This window comes from Lactuca virosa, chromosome 1 (genome assembly GCF_052849685.1).
Source record: "Lactuca virosa cultivar CGN04683 chromosome 1, Lactuca_virosa_CGN04683_v6, whole genome shotgun sequence".
Lineage (NCBI taxonomy): Eukaryota > Viridiplantae > Streptophyta > Magnoliopsida > Asterales > Asteraceae > Lactuca > Lactuca virosa.
The window spans coordinates 31,383,675-31,392,543 of NC_136426.1; the positions used below are offsets into that span (position 1 = coordinate 31,383,675).

Here is an 8,869-nt window from a genome sequence, read left to right on the forward strand (position 1 = left end):
GCTCCACGTTCCTTGTAATGTTTATAAGGCGTGTGATGCTTTGTTTTCAGTTAATCATCCAAAAATAACAAACACCCTTAGTGTGTGTTTTCCAAAATGTGTGAAGTCTTTTGTTTCCTGTGTGTGTGTTTTATCTTCATCGTACATTCAAAGAACTTTGTGTGTGTGTGTTATTCAAGGTCTCTAGCAGGTTAACAGTTTATATGTCTAAGTGTCATCTCTCTTCCTTTAAGTTGGCTTTTGGGAGTAAGTTCTATAAGTTCTATACTTAAGTTCATATCAAGTTTGACTTTAAATAGGCAGAGGGAAAATATGGGCTGATGAATCGTGAAGCAATTATAACATTGTTTCTCGTTACTTCTTTTTGGATTTCTAATATACGAAAAAAATACAAGACGAAGTGTGTTGGTTGGCTCCACAACTTCTCTTGCTATTGTTTCTTTGTACTGAGCTGTGTAATTATCTTTTAGCTATTTTGTTAGATTTTTAATTTTATTGCGGTTCATAATAATAATAATAATAATAATAAGTAACTTTCATCAAACCATCTCACTTTAGCATCTGAGCATCCGCATTCATTATTTATTACTCCATGTGTAGCTTCTCGACAATAAGAATGTCGTTGGATTTGCTTTTAGACTTTTAGTCTATTCCTGATTTTTGGATAAAGAAACTAATATTATTTCATTACTTACGAATCTTAGCCCTTACTTCTTAGGTGTTTTGATGTACGCCAAATGAGCCGAGTTTTCAACTCGTGTTAATGCTTTCAAATCATAAGCAATCCAGCACCTTGAATCATCCGTGTGGTAGAAATATCCCATGCATTTACAGTCCTTGGTGCATTTGCTTTCGCACTCGCTTTGCTTCCTTCCACCATCTCCCGTTGTGTACGTAATCATAAAATGGTCAACACCTTCAAGCTTGTAGTACCCAAAGTCACTTGCTTTACAAGACACCTTCTTTGCCTCACAATCTTTGCTCCACCCACTTAGTCCGTTTGGTGTTGGGCATGCGACACATTGGCTATTCTCACATAACCCAAACTTCCCACATCGTTCTGGCAACTGGCACTCGCCTTCCAAGGAACCCCTGTCGAGAAACGTGTATACCAGTTCCCAGGCGACGTCCTGCACATTTGGAGTATACGTGTAGAATCGAAGATTCCCATCTATCCCAAGTCTAAGATAAGATAACGTGTTGTTGTATCTTGAGTAGGCCATGAAGCGATTCGAACTGGATGAGGGGTTTGTGGTGAAGTAATCGAAACTCATATAATAAAGAAACCCCTCATCAGGATCTGTGACTGAATTAAGAGTTAGGTTAGTCAAACTACCCTTCATAATGGTGAACCATTCGATAGAGGACCAATAAAGCATTGGAATAGGCGAGTTGGCGCTCTTGTAATACATGGCTAGGTGTCTAGGCTCCATGACCAAGCTATATTGTCCATTGATGTTGTTCTCGTCAGAAGCTCGGCTCACCAGCATACTGGCACCACCAGCTCGGAGAGATTGACCCACCAAGAGAGTGTCCGTAGGGTAGTCAAAGCTTTGCCATATGAAATTTCCCTTGCCATCATGAAGAACCATGTTACCAGTTGGCAGCGTCTGAAAACTGACGACACCTTTGTTGGCGGTGTTAGTTTGCCAGGCAATCCGGCCACCAGAATCCGCCAGGACAAGGTTTCCATCTGCACCGAAGGTGAGGGTGGCGTTCTCACGAACTGGGTTTCCCCGGTTTGCTTCCCAAACCCAACGCATGAGGGACTTAGATCGGACTGTTCCCATACGAAGGGCTAGAGTGAATGCGTTAGGGGTGGTGTTGTAGAAATAAAGCTGGAATGGGTTACTAAAAGGCGGAAGGGCGCGATAATTTGCATCGTACTCCACGAAATAATCTCCAAAATCACCTTCGTTTACGTACGTGAAGGTGTCTGAAGCAGGCACTACAGCTTCAGAAATGGTCCAAAGTAATTGAAAACTAAGCAAAAGTAGAAGAGAAGTTTCATAGATGGAATGGGGAGAAGCCATTTTGGGTGGTTATTTTAGAGGATGAAAGAACCCGTTTATATCGACTGTATTATGTTGAAACTGACGCTATTATCCAACATGTAGTGTACAGCCGAGCAATGCAGGGAAAGATAAATTCAATCATGTCTGTTTTCTTTTTATGTATTTGGAGGTGGGGTAGCTGTGCCCAGTCAATAATGGAAAACTAAAGTGTATAGCAACATGTTTTTGTAGTAGTTAGTGGAATGAATATTCTAATTCCACTAATATACAAACCTTAAAAATACTTTTCATTGGAAAATGACACATTAGTTATTCTAATTATTATTTATTTATTTATTTATTTTTTTGGTTTTATAGGGGCATCAGGTGAGTTGTGACCTTTTTTTTTTTTTTGTTTTTTTTTGTTTTATAGGGTATCTGGTGAGTTGTGACCTGCATTTTAGTCCCGTTAATCGAAATCATTCGGCAGAAGGCGCCACATGTACATTTTTTACCGAATCGACACTTACGTGGAGACAATATCATGGAACGTTTTTAAGAGCACATTCTCCTCAAATTGAAAAATCAGTGCATAACCCTTTTAATCGCTATCCTCCACCACCATGGCAAAACCTTTTTCGATTCGATCGTATTCTTCCTCCTAATCATTTGCCTTCTTTTGTCAACGCCGGAATCTCGATGGCCACATTCGTTTCTTGGCAAACCCTCACGGCTTCTCAAAACCCAAAACAATTTTGTTCAGCAATACATTTCCGAGACATGATATTTTCATTAGACAATTAATCATTTTAGCTTCGATGATCTTCCTATGTTCCAATAATGCTATCTTATCAACTCCGATCACTGGGTCGGCCCTAATCAACTTTGATCACATGGGGCACAACGGCAAGATGAAGAGGCAAGAGCGAAGTCTAATTTTGTGGCATAGTGTAACGTCCCAAAAATACCGAATAAAAATTTCATTTTAAAAATAAGTTAAAGTCATTCATTCATTGTTCCAAAAGACAATCAGAGTCAAAGTATTCTCAAAACATAAGAGTAATTTGTAAACATTCAGTGCAGAATAACACTCCAAGGGTTGCAGTGCGATCAAGTCGGACCCTTCCTTTTGAAAACGTTAGTACTTGAAAGCATAAACATAAACTATAAGCATAATGTTTAGTGAGTTCCCCAAAGTACCACATACCAAACATACAACAGCGCCTAGCCCTGTGGTATATTCCAACCCAATATACAATCAGGAGCCTAGCCTTGGGGCCCAGGCCTGGGGTCTCCTTCAACCCATTCATACAATAATGGGCCCAACCCTAGGGTGGTTCTCAACCCAATCATACAACAATGCAAGAGTCACAAAGACAGCTAGCATCCTACATATACAATTTAGTGGGCCGACATTGGTGCATTTGACCCACAAGCAGAATGAGAAGACTTGCCCCACTGTCTAAAAGAATAGTTGTACAGATCACTGCTCCAAAAGCTATCTCTACCAGTCACCTATACAAATTAACAGGGACCCAAATCTCAGACTACGATTCAAATGACTCGAAATGCCCTTAGGTCAATCTTGCTTAAAAGCATAGTCAAAGTCAATCTGACTAAGTATGCGCGCCCTGGGTACTCAGTCAGTATGTTGGGTGTAGTCGTGACTCACCCAAACCATGGGGTTCTAACCCAATATGCGCAACGTACCTCTTGGTACGCCCATCGTACTCCGTCTGGGTCAAAATCTTCTCATTAAGTGCTTATTCCTTAAAGACTCTTCATCCAAATTTAGATATAGACCCAAAACATCGTTCTAAGTCATAAAGTTTCCACCTTTATGACTTTCCATGGCTAGAAAAGGTCCAAAAGCTAAAAACCTAACTTAATAATCCATTATGACATCATAACTCTTGTAGGGAGAGGATACAAGGACCAAGATCACATTTTTATGGTTCCTAATACCTCCTTAATGGATAAAGTTTCCAAATTTATTCATTAGGATGTTCTAAATAACCATGATCTAATCTTTAAGTTTCAAAGGAACCAAAAATGCATCTTTCTCAACTTAGTGCTTTAAGTCCAAGTCTCCAACCTTCATATCTGAATCAATATGATATTTTAGATGGATAAAGTTTCCAACTTTATCCATAAAAAGGTCACAAACTTTTAAGATCTCAAGAGGGTGGAGGTTGATGTTAGGAAGGACCCCCAAGGGGTTAGAGACCTTAAATAGGGCTCAAACCCACGAAAATAAGGTTTTTACTTTGCGGCGGTACGCCCAGTGTACCTAAAGTTACGCCCAGCATAACACCCTAAAAACGCGACTTCCTCAGCCCAATACACACAACGTACCCCTAGTGTATGCCCAACGTACTGCTAGACTCCCTTTGCCTAACTTCAAACAACCGTAACTTCTTCGTTTCAACTCCGTTTTCAACGTTATTTATATGAACGGAAAGGTATTAAAGAGTCCCTCAATCCTATCTAACTACTTTTAACTTAAAAATATCAAACTAAAGTCCTAATTCCAAGAAAGAAGTCTGAAACATCACTTTTCCCGTTTTACCCCTTGACTCCAATACAAAAACTAAAGGCTTGGATCACATAACTAATATTATCAATATCCAATAGGTCTAAACCTTTTTCCCTTGAAGCCCAAGGCCTTTACTTGATCCATTTATTGTCCAAAATCCCAAAATAAGAAACTTCTCGAAACAGGATGTTACAACTCTCCCCCATTTAAATTAGATTTCGTCCTAGAAATCATTAATTATTACTTCCTCTGCAATGCTAGTCGATCCTGCCCGAACTTCCTGAATTCCATTTAAGATTGAAGATTCATCCCATACCGACGACCGCCTCCCAACCTTGCCATCTAAACCCCATCTTAGCAGAAACTACTCATCCCTTCGAAAAAAATGAACCTTAACACTCTGACCTCAACCAAGGAAAGAAACCTAATTGTCCTGCCTAAGAACTGAAATGTCACACCCCAAAACTGGAACGGCGGAAACGTTCGGGGGTGGAGGACGTCATGTTTAGTATCACAAGATATGTATATAGTAAGCAAGTAATGAACAACCATTTCATTTAGAAAGAAAGTGTTTACAATGTGTGTGTTCACAAAACATAGAATTCATAAGCAAATAACAAAACAAGACTTGAAGCTATAATGCTCCATCTTCTGAATTCCCAGCACGAGTACCTGTCTAATAGGCTCCTGAGAATACAAGTTATTTGAAAGAGTTGATCAGCAATTAAGTTGGTGAGTTCATAAGATTTTAGTGATGTGAGTAAGTTGTAAAATTTTGTTGAAAATGTAGTTGTAAAATGTAGTAAGTTGTAAGTTCTGTTTAGAAAAGTTTGCTGTTCCTATAGAAAATCCTATATTTCCTACTTTAATGAAAGATAAGTAAAAATGACTCTACAATCCTTTCTATGAGTACTAAATGGATACAAGTTATATAAAACTCAGAGTAAACAAACAATCGACTGTGCGCATCTGCCCTAAGCCCAGAACCAAACAAGGAACGGGAAGTAAGGCAGATTGCACACATCACATTGGTTATTAGATCATTGCTGTATATAACCCTGGTGTATTCACTTGTTACTCATGGAGTTAATTGTAATGGTTCCTTTATATTTAATGAAAAGATTCTTTAAGAAAACCCTTATTTCTTATAATAAAATGATGACCACAGTGACTACTTTTATAATAACTTAGTTTATACTGGATATATATGACCTAATATCGGATAGAAAGTTGACTGGGTGAATCTGCCCTAAGCCCACAACCAAACAAGGAACAGGAAGTAAGGCAGAACGCACACATCCAACTACCTATTGGGTATTAATTATATATAACCAAGGTGTATAAACTAGGGTATTATAGATTTAATCACCTAAGGTCCTTTAAGTTTTACTGGTTTAATAAAATGGATTAAACCCTTTACTGGTTAAGTTTCTAGTTTTGTATACCAAAAGTTCTGATTTGGAAAGTATGTTTTGTACTAGAAAGCTGTGCATTGAGTCTGTGTTTTATGACTTGACCCATACCTGGTACCCTTATGATGTCTTAATGTATACTAAGCATATATATATCTAGAATCGAATAGAAAATAGATTGGGTGAATTCGTTCCAAGCCCACAACCAAACAAGGAACAGGAAATGAAGCGGAGAGCACACATCCTATTACCTGTCGGAGCCTATTGGTATATATATATCCTTTGGTGTATACATTAAGGAATCATAAGGTTAGCATTATGGTCGTTTCTATTAAACGTAGCCTTCTACCAAGGCATCTACTGTTATGTGCTAGACTCGACTAGAAGTAATGAATAGCATCCTCCTAAACTATACCTATTATAGTTTACTAAAGTTTTACTTGAACTGTTATTGAAAAGACTCGTTTATCTACTAAGTTATGCTTGTACTTTAAAAACGGAGTTTTGTATAACTATAAAGTAACATAACTTTAAAAGAGTTTTTGAAATGTTTTGACAACTTATGAATGACATAAGTAACATTTTGAAAGATGTTTATAACAAAGAGTTACACAATTATCATTGTGTTCAACTTGTATTCCCCCCCCCCCTTAAAACATTTAAAACAGTTAAAAGATTCATTACAGGGTATGAACTCACCTGATGTGGGTGATTCAAACGGGTATGCGTGTAAGGATGAGAAGTTCCACGAATGAAGTCCCGAGACACAACAAGTCCTAAATGACATATAATGACATATATTGGCATGAATATAGTGCTTATAAACAACTATATGAAAGGAAACACCTTCCGGGACTAGGAAACACTTTGACCAAGTGTTGGAATCACATGTGATTCATCAAAGGGAAGTGGAATGGCACTAACTTGAGTTTACTACCATGGGTTTACAGCGAACGGAGTTTACGGCCGTAAACTCATGGTCAAACATGCCTAAATGTTGGTTTGAAGGCTAGGGAAGCTTTAGGGACTTTTGCTCTACACAAGGATGATAAAGACCATTATAAGGAAGGCTTTTGATGAGTTTACGGCCAAGCAAGGAGCTTACGGCCGTAAACTCATGGACATTATGAAGTGAGTGTGGTTTAAGGTCCTATACTCATCAATGAACGGTTCTAGGCCACAAGCTTTACACTTAGAAGGGTTTATGGCCCATACATGTGATAACATTGAGTGTACGGCCAAGGGAGATCTTGGGCCGTAAACTCAAGATGTTCTTGGGAAAATGTATGTTTCAAGGGTGTGATTCAAGGCTTCCTAGTAGATACGAAGTATAATGAAGGAATACTTACGATATGGAGGCTTGAAATGATTGATTTTGGCCAAGAACACTAGTGTGTGTTCTTGGTGTTCTTGGTGAAACTTGAAGATATAAGAAAAGAATGATTTCCATGGATGAAATCATGGAAGGATACTAGATTAAGAGATGTAACAACAAATCAAGGAAGAATACTTACATCTTTTGAAGATCTAGGATGAAAAGTCTGATGATACTTGAGAGAGAACTCGAGTTCTTGGGGTTGGAATGCAAGAAATGGCTAGAAATGACCAAGGACCATATATATACACTTGAGTTTACGGCCACATGAGTTTACGACCGTAAACTCATTGGCATTGTGGCCGTGAACTCTCTTTGATGAGGTTAAGGTTTGATTTCTTGGACAGTGTCTCTAGCAGGTACATTCTAACACTCATTCCTTAAGTGTACTTAGGCTTAAACTCCTTAGAATGAACTTTAACTAGGCTAGAACTCATTACCAGTGAGTTTGACACTCATTTGAGTTGATTGACTGGGCTTTTAAAAGTAAAATTTTTTTCGGGTTGTCACATCATCCCCCCGTTAGATGGAATTTCGTCCCGAAATTAGCTTTCTTAGCCGTACTACTAGGGTTGTGCTCCTCTGATTGGAAGAATACCTACTCGTGGACCTGGAAACTTTGCCCTTCTGTTCATGATAGGATTCATACTTGATCCATCTATCATTACCTCGTGTATACAAGTCGTATATAATTAGGATTAGTAAGACGGTCGGATGTGCGACTCTGCCCCAGGTCCACAACCAAACAAGGAACAGGAGATAGGGCGGAAACACACATACTAAATCTGCGTAATCATAATCATATACCACCCTCGCGTATACACTGAATAGTGATAGGTGGCTGTATTCGTCCATAGCCTCTGTGCTCGAACTTGGTCTGCTGGACGAGTGGTATTTCGTGACGGTCTGCGGACATCTGTTGATAAGGCTTCGGAGGACAAAGTACTCTTCACACGAGTACTTCGGGGTTTAGAATACGAAAGATAAAACTGAGGTTTAGGTCGGACTGTCGATACGAATGATGAAAGTTTCGAGAGCTTGCCGATCGAGGCGATAGAAAAATATGAACTCAGTATGGTGAGGACCACGCCAACTCATGACGAATGATAGTAACAGACTCTTTACTGAACAAAGTTTTGGTCAATTTGAAAGAAACGTCTGTTATACGATGATGTATCCCTAGTGTGTTCGACAATGTACTCCTAGTATGTTCGACAATGTACTCTTTGTAAATGTTCCAGTGTTTCCTGTTTTCTCTTTGATGTTAACACTTCTACGTATCGTACCGCGATGTGCGCATACATACTAATGAAAGTGCTTTGATAACTGGTGATGATACTTTACATCATGATCCTCCTTGGTACCACTACAATCGCCTGTCATATACAAGTTATGAATATTAAAGATGAATTAAACAGTCGACTGAGTAACTCTGCCTCAAATCCTCAACCAACTAAGGAACAGGGATTTAAGCGGAATCACTCACTCTAAGTCTGCAACATCTTAGTTATGCACAACCATGATGTATATGCTAAGCCATCATAGCTTCTCT

The 8,869-nt window shown here is 38.8% G+C and overlaps 1 pseudogene; it reads right to left on the minus strand.

Moving 5' to 3' along the window:
• Positions 1-514: 514 nt before the first annotated feature.
• On the minus strand, positions 515-2,112 carry LOC145104279 (epidermis-specific secreted glycoprotein EP1 pseudogene; annotated as a pseudogene).
• Positions 2,113-8,869: the final 6,757 nt, after the last annotated feature.